The sequence below is a fragment of the Amphiprion ocellaris genome, chromosome 4 (assembly GCF_022539595.1).
Source record: "Amphiprion ocellaris isolate individual 3 ecotype Okinawa chromosome 4, ASM2253959v1, whole genome shotgun sequence".
Taxonomy (NCBI): Eukaryota; Metazoa; Chordata; class Actinopteri; family Pomacentridae; genus Amphiprion; species Amphiprion ocellaris.
In genome coordinates, this window is record NC_072769.1 from 35,070,516 (window position 1) to 35,081,683 (window position 11,168).

The 11,168-nt window shown below is 41.8% G+C and overlaps 1 long non-coding RNA gene across 1 annotated transcript; it reads left to right on the top strand.

Annotated features, from left to right (window-relative positions):
- The first annotated feature begins 2,464 nt into the window (after positions 1–2,464).
- On the top strand, positions 2,465–7,872 carry LOC129348713 (uncharacterized). Its single transcript, XR_008601368.1, has 3 exons — positions 2,465–4,094; positions 6,395–6,520; positions 7,620–7,872. It is a non-coding gene; the product is annotated as an uncharacterized LOC129348713 (long non-coding RNA).
- Positions 7,873–11,168: the final 3,296 nt, after the last annotated feature.

Sequence of the window (11,168 nt, forward strand, 5' to 3'; positions counted from 1 at the left end):
AGTTCTCAAACAAGAATACAGAATGTGTCTAAGCAAAAACCTCTAAAGACTCACTACAGCCAAGATAAAGACACACCTGACCTGCACCAAATCCACTCATCACTACACACATGAACACCATGTGCTAACTGTGGCTAAAGAATCACATTTGCCAAGACAACTATCCAGTATAAAGCCCTAAAACACACCAAGAAACACATTAAAGATGATTTTACTGCTGGAAGCTGCAAGCCAACACCTAAAGAACAAACTAAAGCAATGAAGCCAAACCCAGTTCACTGGTGAAAAGAAACAGAGGAAATGTATGTCTGCAGCTAAATAAAGCAGGAAGACACTGAGCTGCTCAGGTGTTCCTGATAACACCAAGCAGCCACCTGGACAGCCAATAGGAACACAGCTTACTGGAAGTCCAGAGGGCTGGGTTAGTGAAGGACATTTATTTTAAATTTGAAGCATAAAGTTAACATCGAAAGTTGAAAACCACCTTCTGATCCCTGAAATCTCTGAGTTTTCACACAAAGAACACCTGAACATGTCAAACTGGTTCCATAGTAGAACCATCATTGTAAAAACGTCATAGTATGGTGTGTTGCTCAAAAAACATTAGGACCCGGCTGTCAGGGGACAAACATGTAAGAAACATGAGAACAGAGAGAACCCAACCAGTAGGTCACAGTTTATCATCCCCCAGTCATCTCCTGAAGTCCATATGGTGAGAGACATCAGTATCTGGTTGTTCATTTACCAGAGGATGCTTATAATCATGCTGATGTGGTCTGTACTCTACAGTATTTTAGTGACTCAATAAATGCCTAAGTTGTTTTTTTAAAAATGCTTTTTAGTTTTTAACGAACATTTAAGAGCCTATATGTAATCAATAAATGGCCTTTGCCTATCTTAAGAAAAACTCACTCAGAACTCTGATAAGTTAACAGTACTAAATAAATCAATAAATAGATGCATACACACAAAAATAAGTTAATAGATTAACTTTGTTAAAATTTAGATTTAAAAAAAGTTGTTTATGTTTTTTCAGAATCCAGTATTGCTCACTGGTTGGTCATTACATTTTGTTAGTTTGATTTCACTGTTTAAAATGATGCCACCTCTTTTCAGACAGAACCTGTGATAATAAAACAATGCAAAATTTTTAGTTCCGTGTTAATAAAGCACTTAAAGCTTTAAGTATGGCTAAATGCTTTTTTCAAAATTAAATATATCACTCCTTAGGTGGTAGTGGCCCCAAGTTCAGTAAAGTTGGAAAGATATTCACAGATTCACACTTCCAGCATCAATAACTCATTAGATATAGGTTGTCAAAACATAAACGGTGCCTCTTTCCCATTGTTGCAAGGCAGACAATGTGCTACAAGCCCAGTTTTATCAAAAGTAGCTGTCTTTCAAGCTACAGGAATAACATTGGTGTCTATGGAGTGAACAGGGTCCGTCTGCAATTTGCAAAACCGCTGCAACAGTAAAGAGAGACAAATATTCAATAACTTCACTCTTATACATTGTAGTGTCACTAAAATCACTGCAGCCTTCAACTGGCTCCTGTTGACAAAGTGTTTAAACAGAAATGTAAATGCTGTAATTTGATTCTTTTAATAAACCATGTAACTTGAATGGATGCGATGCTGGTGTGACCACAGTGCACACGTCTGATGTTGCTCACAGTGGTCCAAGGAACGCTCAGGGAGTTTGTGTGTTTGCTCAGACTCATGAAAAATTACAGGGAACATTGTTTGGGACTCAAGCAGTTCCTTCTTTTACTCACTATCTCCCCAGCCTTAGAAAAAAAAAAAAAAACCTGTTCACATGGCACAGATGAGGCTGAGGTACACAGGAAATGTTTGGCTCCATTGTACAAGTTTGGGTAAACGGTTTTGTGGGTTGCCCAGTAAGCCAGTGGGTCTGCCGTTCTTTCTACAATTGCATTCGCTGTGGTGCTTTGCATTTGCCAGGCTCTACTTGCGTCTTCGTCCAATAGGCTCCACAGTTGAACTGAAAAATATTGAAGATCATCATCATCATCACCAGAAATGTCAGTCATTCCCTATTCAGAAGAGAAAAAGAATACCTGTGGAAGGTGCTGCTGGTGGTGGAGGACGAGGCTGCGGTGGTGCTTGTGACGTAGATGACTGCTGCTTGGCATTCTTTATGTTAATTGTTGTGCATTCTGTTATTAAACGTTCTTTCACACTGGCTGCCACTCTGATTGGTGAATCCAAAAGTTTTGAACTGCAGAGCCACAAGTGTAGCAACAGTCAGTGAACTGTTCTTTTCTTTGGTTTGTAGTCTGTCAGCTAAGCACCTGACAAGGTTCTGTGCCAGGTGTTGTGTCATGGGGGTGGTGAGTTGGGAATATATATATATATATATATATATATATATATATATATATATATATATATATATATAAATATAAAAATCTATCTATCTATCTATCTATCTATCTATCTATTCTCTACGAAATACGAAATCTGACATACTACTAACTCTCAAAGCAAAAACAACAGCACAAAAACCAATCTATTCTGCGAAAAACAATTCAAATTAAAGCTGCAAGCAGCGTTGGACGGGTCCTCGCATCCATGCTCGTCGTCGAATCCACGCACGTCCACCAGGTGGCGCTGCGACCGAGAGTGTATATTGGCCTATGGATGTGATCATGTCCGCACTCTGATGACACATATAACATTTCAGGCAGATCGGACCATGTCCAGGCTAGTTATAGAGCTTTTCCTTCTATCCACCAGGTGGCGTTATGACTGTGGCTGTATTTCAGCATGTGAATGTCATCAGGGCGGGACTCTGATCATACATGTAAAGTTTGAGGCAGATTAGAGTATGTTTAGGGCAGTTACACAGCAGTTGATGTGTCATGTCGAAGCATCAAAGTTTGGGAGCCTGCCATGGCCACGCCCTCAGACTTTTGTGGAGCATTTTGATAACTTTTGATCACCCATGCCTGGAGTACATCCTGGCTGAATTTCATATCTGTCGGTGTTACCCTGTTTGAGTTGATAGCTTTTCAAAATGTCTAAAAATGACCCAAAATTGAAGGTTGGTGTTAAATTCTAGAAAGAAGAAGAAGATTAAAGAAAGAAAATACATAAAAAAGAAGCAATTAAATAAATGGGAAAAAGTTAAGACAATTAAACTTTTATAAAGTATGGGGGGAAAAAAGATGTAAGAAATTAAAGAATTGTATTTAATAAATAAACAGGAAATTTGTAAATAAGTGTTGTAGTCTTTTGCAGTTAATTGATGGATAGGCGTAGTGAGAGACAGCCAGACAATGGGGTAGAAATAAGAATGAGAACAACTAATATAGTACAGGGTTGCGAGCGGGAATCGAACCAGGGCCTCAGCATTGAGGACCAACTACATGCTTCAGTGGCTTAACCCGCAGAGCTATATGATCACGCATGTTGGCTGTCAGCAAAGGTGTATCAATCCAATAGAAAGTCTAGGGGTAGGGTTCGGGTTACAGAGGAAGGTCCTGACAGTAGCAATGTACCAAAAACATGGATATAAAATTATACATTTTTTCATAATTTAATATTAAGTCACACTAGCCAAAAAATTCTTAGAATAAAGTTGGGGTTTTTCCTTCAGCCGTTGTGGTTGCACTGTACCTTTAGGTTATCTAGATCTACAACGGCTGAAGGAAAAACCACGGATTAATTTCTCAGAATATTCGGCTGCTTAGTATTAACATTAAAAATATTTATGTGTAATATTAATTACCCTATTTTTTTCATTACAACTGTAAGGACCTTCCTCTCCAACCCTAACCCTACCCCTAGACTTTCTATTGGATTAATACACGTTTTCAAGACCAGAACATGTGTGCTCATGTAGCTCTACGGGTTACGCCTGTGATGTTCAGGACTCATTCTTGTATTTTACACTCTCTGATGTTTTCTTTTCTTCATGTCTAGTGTGTGAATCATTTCTGGTTTGTCTCTTCAGTGTCTCATGTGGCCCTGCAGCTTCTCCTCCTCCACCTCCTCCTGAAGCCTTCATCTTCTTCATCATCAGCTGCTCAGTGACTCTGTTGGACGTCTCACCGTGTGGCAGCAGCTCAGGTCAGTGGTGAAGATCCTCTTTATCAGCTCCACACCCACAGACGTAGTGAACGCAGCGTCTGTTGTTGTGCTAATAAGAAGCTGCAGCTGAGCAGCAGCAGCTCTGTTCACTCCAGCCTCAGTCACACATGGAGTCAGAGCAACACTCTGTCAGAGCTGATTCCTCAATGTTAGATCTGATTAATCTCTCTCTAGTAACAGGTTATGTACCACAGGCTTTTAAGGTTGCTGTAATCAAACCTTTACTTAAAAAGCCCACTCTAGATCCAGATGTTTTAGCCAACTATAGACCAGTTTCCAACCTCCCATTTCTCTCCAAAATTCTGGAAAGAACAGTTGCAAATCAATTATGTGAACATTTACAAAGGAATAGCTTGTTTGAAGAGTTTCAGTCAGGCTTCAGAGTGCATCATAGCACAGAAACAGCTCTGGTGAAAGTTACTAATGACCTTCTCATAGCGTCAGATAATGGACTGGTCTCTATACTTATTTTATTGGACCTTAGTGCAGCATTCGATACAATCGACCACAAACTTTTATTACAGCGACTAGAACATTCTATAGGCATTAAAGGGACAGCACTGGACTGGTTTAAATCCTACTTATCAGACAGGTTCCAGTTTGTGCATGTCAACAATGACTCTTCTGAGCATACTAGGGTTAATCATGGAGTTCCTCAGGGTTCTGTCTTAGGACCAATACTGTTCACATTATACATGCTTCCCTTAGGCAACATTATTAGGAAGCACTGTATTAATTTCCATTGTTATGCTGACGACACTCAATTGTATTTATCTATGAAGCCAAATGAAACTAATCAGCTAGCTAGACTGCAAGATTGTCTTAAGGACATAAAGACCTGGATGACCTATAATTTCTTACTACTAAATTCAGACAAGACTGAAGTCATTGTATTTGGCCCCAAACATCTTAGAGAATTGCTTTCAAAGCATATAGCTACTCTGGATGGCATTACATTGGCCTCCAGTACTACTGTGAGGAACCTCGGTGTTATCTTTGACCAGGACATGTCCTTTAACTCGCACATAAAACAAATCTGTAGGACTTCCTTTTTCCACCTGAGAAATACTGTGAAAATCAGGAACATCCTGTCTCAGAGTGATGCAGAAAAACTAGTCCATGCATTTGTTACTTCTAGGCTTGACTACTGTAATTCCTTATTATCAGGTTGTCCCAATAGCTCTCTGAAACATCTACAGCTGATCCAAAATGCTGCAGCCAGAGTACTGACGGGAGTTAGCAAGAGAGATCATATTTCTCCTATATTGGATTCTCTTCATTGGCTTCCTGTTAAATCTAGAATAGAATTCAAAATCCTTCTTCTGACATATAAAGCTCTTAACAACCAATCTCCATCATATCTTAAAGACCTGATAGTACCATATTATCCTAGCAGAACTCTTCGCTCTCAGACTGCAGGCTTACTTGTTGTTCCTAGAATCTCTAAAAGTAGAATGGGAGGCAGAGCCTTCAGTTATCAGGCGCCTCTCCTGTGGAACCAGCTCCCAGTTTGGGTTCGGGAGGCGGACACCCTCTCTATTTTTAAGACCAGGCTTAAAACCTTCCTTTTCGACAAAGCTTATAGTTAGGGCTGACTGGGGGACCCTGACGGGGTATGCTTGTGTTTTCATTTGCACAACTGACTTCCCCTCTTGACGTCCCTTAGTTCTGCCCCTAGTTATGCTGCTATAGGCCTAGACTGCTGGGGAACCTCTCTTGATGCACTGAGCCCTTCTCTAACTACCTATGTATTTACTACATATACCATTATTGCATTACATTCACTCTGTTTCTTTCTGTGTCCTTTCTCCGAGTGTCCCTGGTCCCAGAGCTGGATGCTGGATGCTTCAGATGTGTGGCTGTGTTTTATGGTCCTTGTGTCCCACCCCCCCACCTCTCTATCTCTACCCCTCTATCTCTACCTCTACCCCTCTATCTCTACCTTTCTACCTCTTCTGTCCCTCTCAACCCGCCCGGCCAGCAGACAGATGGGTCCCCCCACATTAGAGCCGGGTTCTGCTCGAGGTTTTTTTCCCTGTTAAAAGGGTGTTTTCCTTGCCACTGTCGCCTTTTGGCTTGCTCTGGGGGTCAGGCATATGGGTTCTGTAAAGCGTCTCGAGACAATTTGACTGTAATTGGCGCTATATAAATAAAATTGAATTGAAAATTGAATTGAACTGAGAGCTCTCAGCAGTTTTCTACCCATTTAAGAACAGGACAAACCGAACAAGCTGTTGTATCGATTTGTCCACGATTTCCTCTCATGTGTCCATTTTAAGGAGTTTGCAGTCAACCAAGGCCGACTCAGAATCACTCCCACCGGGAAGATCTGTGAAGGAAGGTCCACCCGGCTGGTCCAGAAGCTCCGGTCCAGCAGAGCAGCGTCAGGATGGAGACGTAACCGGGTGAGTTAACTAGAGAGGCGACACATTCACATAGAAAATCCAACAATTCCTTCTGTTTTTACAGTTTGTGACTCTGGTAAATGGTGTCATTTTTCAAAGCTGGTGGGTTTTGGGCTTCACAGATTGAACCTAAATGCTTTTCTTAAACAAACTGCTGAGCTGCTGCACAGTGAAATGTTTGAGTGGAGCTCAGGATGAAAGCATCAGAGCTGTTTTACATGTTTTTATGTTCAGCTAATATCATTTCCTCTGGACAATGTTTGTGGTGTTAGAAGTGGACGTTTGTAGGGAGTTTTCAGTTGTAATACTTAAATGCATAAATATTTGCAGTGGTGGTTTCACTGCAAGCATCTACTGATGTCACCAGTGAAGTAAATAAAAACAGCATTTGTTGAACTTTACGCCTCTCAGTGTCTGCAGTTAGTTTAGCTGAATCAATGCAAAGATATTTCTATTTTTCTACATGACAGGAATGTCAGTGAAATCCAAATGCTAAGAATAAACAAGTGATCTGCCTGGTCACAGATCCCACTTTAATCCAAAATAAAGACTTTGCAAGGAAATGAACTTGAAATATGAGCCACCAGTAAAAGTTGTGATCAGACAGAAGGGCCTGTATTTTATCTTTGGAGAAGTTTAACATGTAAGTTTGTGCAGCTGATCAGTGGTGAGGCCTGTGGATGACTGGAGATGTGTGTGGACACTTAGACGAAGCAGCAAATGTGTTGAAAATGAGTTGTCTTCTCAGAGTCTTGAAGATGTTTTGTCAGAGCTAAGAAAGAAGTAAGAGATCCTGCAGGTGATTGTTGAGTGGTGTTGAGGAATTTGAATGTAGAGGAATAGCAAAGAGATTTTGAAGATATTTAAGCCATAAGTTGTATTTTATTTGTTTGCTGTTCTCTCCCATTTGTAGTGAAGAGAAGTGATTTGACATGAAGAATGTGATTTGTGTGGCTTTGAAATTGTGTTAAAATGTAAAAATGAGTGATGAGGAGAAGAGTGTGACTTTTTAGTATTGTGTTTTTTAGCGTGTTCTTTAAAAGTTGTAGGTAGATTATCTTCTTTTTTTGATTTTGTGGATTGTTTTTTTTTCTTTCAGTGTTGATGTCACCGCCTTGACGAATAGAAGAAAAGCCTGTATTTGGGTATGTAGGACTGGTAGTCCAGAGGTAGTGGTGGTGGTTTGGAACCTGGAGAGTGCAGGTTTGATCCCCCACCCTGCTCAAGCTTTGTTTTTTTACATTTGGGCAAAATTTGCCAAAAATCTGCCTTCGTGCCTTCGTGCCTTCGTGCCTTCGTGCCTTCGTGCCTTCGTGCCTTCGTGCCTTCGTGCCTTCGTGCCTTCGTGCCTTCGTGCCTTCGTGCCTTCGTGCCTTCGTGCCTTCGTGCCTTCGTGCCTTCGTGCCTTCGTGCCTTCGTGCCTTCGTGCCTTCGTGCCTTCGTGCCTTCGTGCCTTCGTGCCTTCGTGCCTTCGTGCCTTCGTGCCTTCGTGCCTTCGTGCCTTCGTGCCTTCGTGCCTTCGTGCCTTCGTGCCTTCGTGCCTTCGTGCCTTCGTGCCTTCGTGCCTTCGTGCCTTCGTGCCTTCGTGCCTTCGTGCCTTCGTGCCTTCGTGCCTTCGTGCCTTCGTGCCTTCGTGCCTTCGTGCCTTCGTGCCTTCGTGCCTTCGTGCCTTCGTGCCTTCGTGCCTTCGTGCCTTCGTGCCTTCGTGCCTTCGTGCCTTCGTGCCTTCGTGCCTTCGTGCCTTCGTGCCTTCGTGCCTTCGTGCCTTCGTGCCTTGTTTATGGGTAAATCTCCTGGTTTTTCTTTTTCCCAGATCCGATCCAATCCAGTCCAGTCCAGTCCAGTGACACTCCACACCACAGCGGGGATTCGAACCGTGACCATCCACATGACAGACACACACCCTCTGTGTGAGCTATCTGTCACACAAGGTCCCTGATGGACTTTGTTGTAATGATGGTTGCAAGAGGTTGTCATGCAGCCAAAGTGTAAAAAGAGCCTTGAGCTGGATTCAAACCAAGGACCTCCTGGATGAGAGGCAGATAACTTACCACTGCACTATCCTTCCTACTGGGTGTAGCTGTTAGTTTTCATAAATGATGGTACACAAAAGTATTAAGGAAGTGAAGATAATAAAGGTACTAAGGTACCGGGGAGGCAAAAAACTTACCTCTACACCACCTGTCCTACAAGATGTTGCTCTAACTTTGCTTAAATGATGCTATCAATTAGTACTGGCGCAACCAAATGACAAATAAAAGGTGTGAGTGGAGATCTGAATCATGTGAGGTTTGTTTCTGAGACTGAATACACCTGATCTCATCTGATCTGCAAAGCTAAGCAGGGTTGGGCCTGGTTAGTATTTGGATGGGAGACTACCTGGGAATACCAGGTGCTGTAAGCTTTTTACTTCTCCTCACAACCTGAACAACACACTGCTAGCGACAGCTATCAACTAAAACCTCTTGGTTTCTTTATTATACACTCTATGAGGTGGATAAGCTGCAGCTCATGCTGATTTATTGCTGCTTCTGGTTGGAGCCAAAGAACAAAGGCTTCACCTGTTGGAGCAGCTGATGTCCTGCAGCCTCTTCACCACAGAAAGCCTCTGACAGCTTCAATTCTTTACACTCTGACTGCAAGACACCAATCACATTGGAACATTTACATGTATGGAACAAAGAGCTGAGCTGACACTCAACATATGTTTGAGCATTTATTGATAAAGACATTCAAACATGTCTAGAGATAGAACACCAACGCACGGTGTAAGAAAGGTCAGAACACACTTCACCTGCTCAGGAAACTGAGGTCCTTCGGGGTGCAGGGAGCAATTCTGAGGACCTTTTATGGTTGTGTGGTGGTATCAGCCATCCTGTATGGACTGGTCTGCTGGAGCAGCAGCATCACGGCTGCAGACAGGAAGAGACTAAAGAAACTGGTTAAGAAAGCAAGCTCTGTCCTGGGCTGGTGGTAGACAGGAGGATGATAACAAAGCTGTTGTCTATCATGGAGGACATCTCCCACCCCCTGCAGTAAACAGGACCATCACCGGCAGCTCCTTCAGGGACAGACTGCTTCACCCACGATGTTTGAAGGAGGTCCTTCCTTCCTGCAGCAGTCAGACTGTGTTCAATCAAGCCTGCTCCCAGTAGTTCAGATCACCCATGAAGTAACTGCAATAAAATGTAAATAAGTCAATATGTGCAATTTCACAGGTTTTTTTTTTTTTACAAGCATTTCTATTTCTTCTCTAAGGAGAAAGCATCTATTTATATCTGTGCACTGAGTGCTGCTTTTTTTTTTTTTTTTTAACTTTTTTTCCTATCTGCTACTGCCACACTGAAAATTTCCCCACTGCAGGATCTACCTATCCATCCATCTATCTATGGTCCATCTACCTCCCTACCTATCTATCCATCCATCCATCCATCCATCCATCCATCCATCCATCCATCCATCTATCCATCCATCCATCCATCCATCCATCCATCCATCCATCCATCCATCCATCTCTCTCACAGATGTGGGGGTTGATTCACCTGTTCTCAATCACCTTAATCCACGAAGGCCCGGTTCTTCATTCTTCCGCTCTCTGCCAGACCACAGACTTTGAAACCAGAACCTTTCTCCTACAATTAGTCTGGTTTCCCCTTTTTGTTTTCACCTTGGTTTAGTTATCCTTTCTGTGTTGGTTTTAGTTTCATTCGTTAAATAAACTCCTTGTAATCTTTGACCTGTGTCTGCAGATGTCCTGTGACACCAATGATCCCATCTGATATTTAGCATGTTTTCAATTATTGGTCCCATTTCTTAAAAAAAAAAAAAAAAAAAAAAAAAGCCCCCTGAAATCTGATCAGATAAATGAATGTGAAACTACTTTGGGTCTGCTGCAGCTGCCTCCCTCTGATCTTTGTCCTGCCCACAGCACAATCTGATCAGTGAAACACTGAAGGACAACTTCAGCATGTAAAACATAAATAAGCAAAGGCTGCAACTCGTGATTATTTTAATTTTAACTTAACTTTATGTGCTGTTCAAAAACTTTATTTTTTCTGCAAATGTGTAGTGATTCCAAATCTTGGTTATTGATCTCCTTGATTACAAAAAAAATCTGTATCGACCCGGAAAAAAAACAAACATGTCAGGCACCCTGTGATGTTAACTGTTTGCCTGAATGTTTTTGTTTAAAATCCTCAGTAATAACCTTTGACTGGTTGCTCTTAACCCTGTAAAACTCACTGCTGCAAAAATACAACATCAGCTTATTTTTTAATTACTATTTTCTATTATATATATCTGAAATAAACCCTAATCTGTGGGTCTGACAGCAGCGTGAGGTCAAAGAAGCTGCCATCAGCTGCTGCACTTCTGTCCGTCCAGCAGATGGAGCCATGGAGCTGCAGTCAAGTGAAGAGCAGCACAAGGCAACCACCACTTCCATCCACTGACGCATTCAATTTGACTGACGCTAATGTTTTATTGACTTCCAACCACTAAACCAATATGATCACTGATGCACTGAGCTGAAGAAGTAATGTTACATTTCAAACATAACTGGGGAAATAACCGAAACTTCTTCCTTAGGAAAGGAGAAAGTATAAGAGTATAAAGGCAGTGCAAGAATAAATAAGAAAAAAACGGTGCA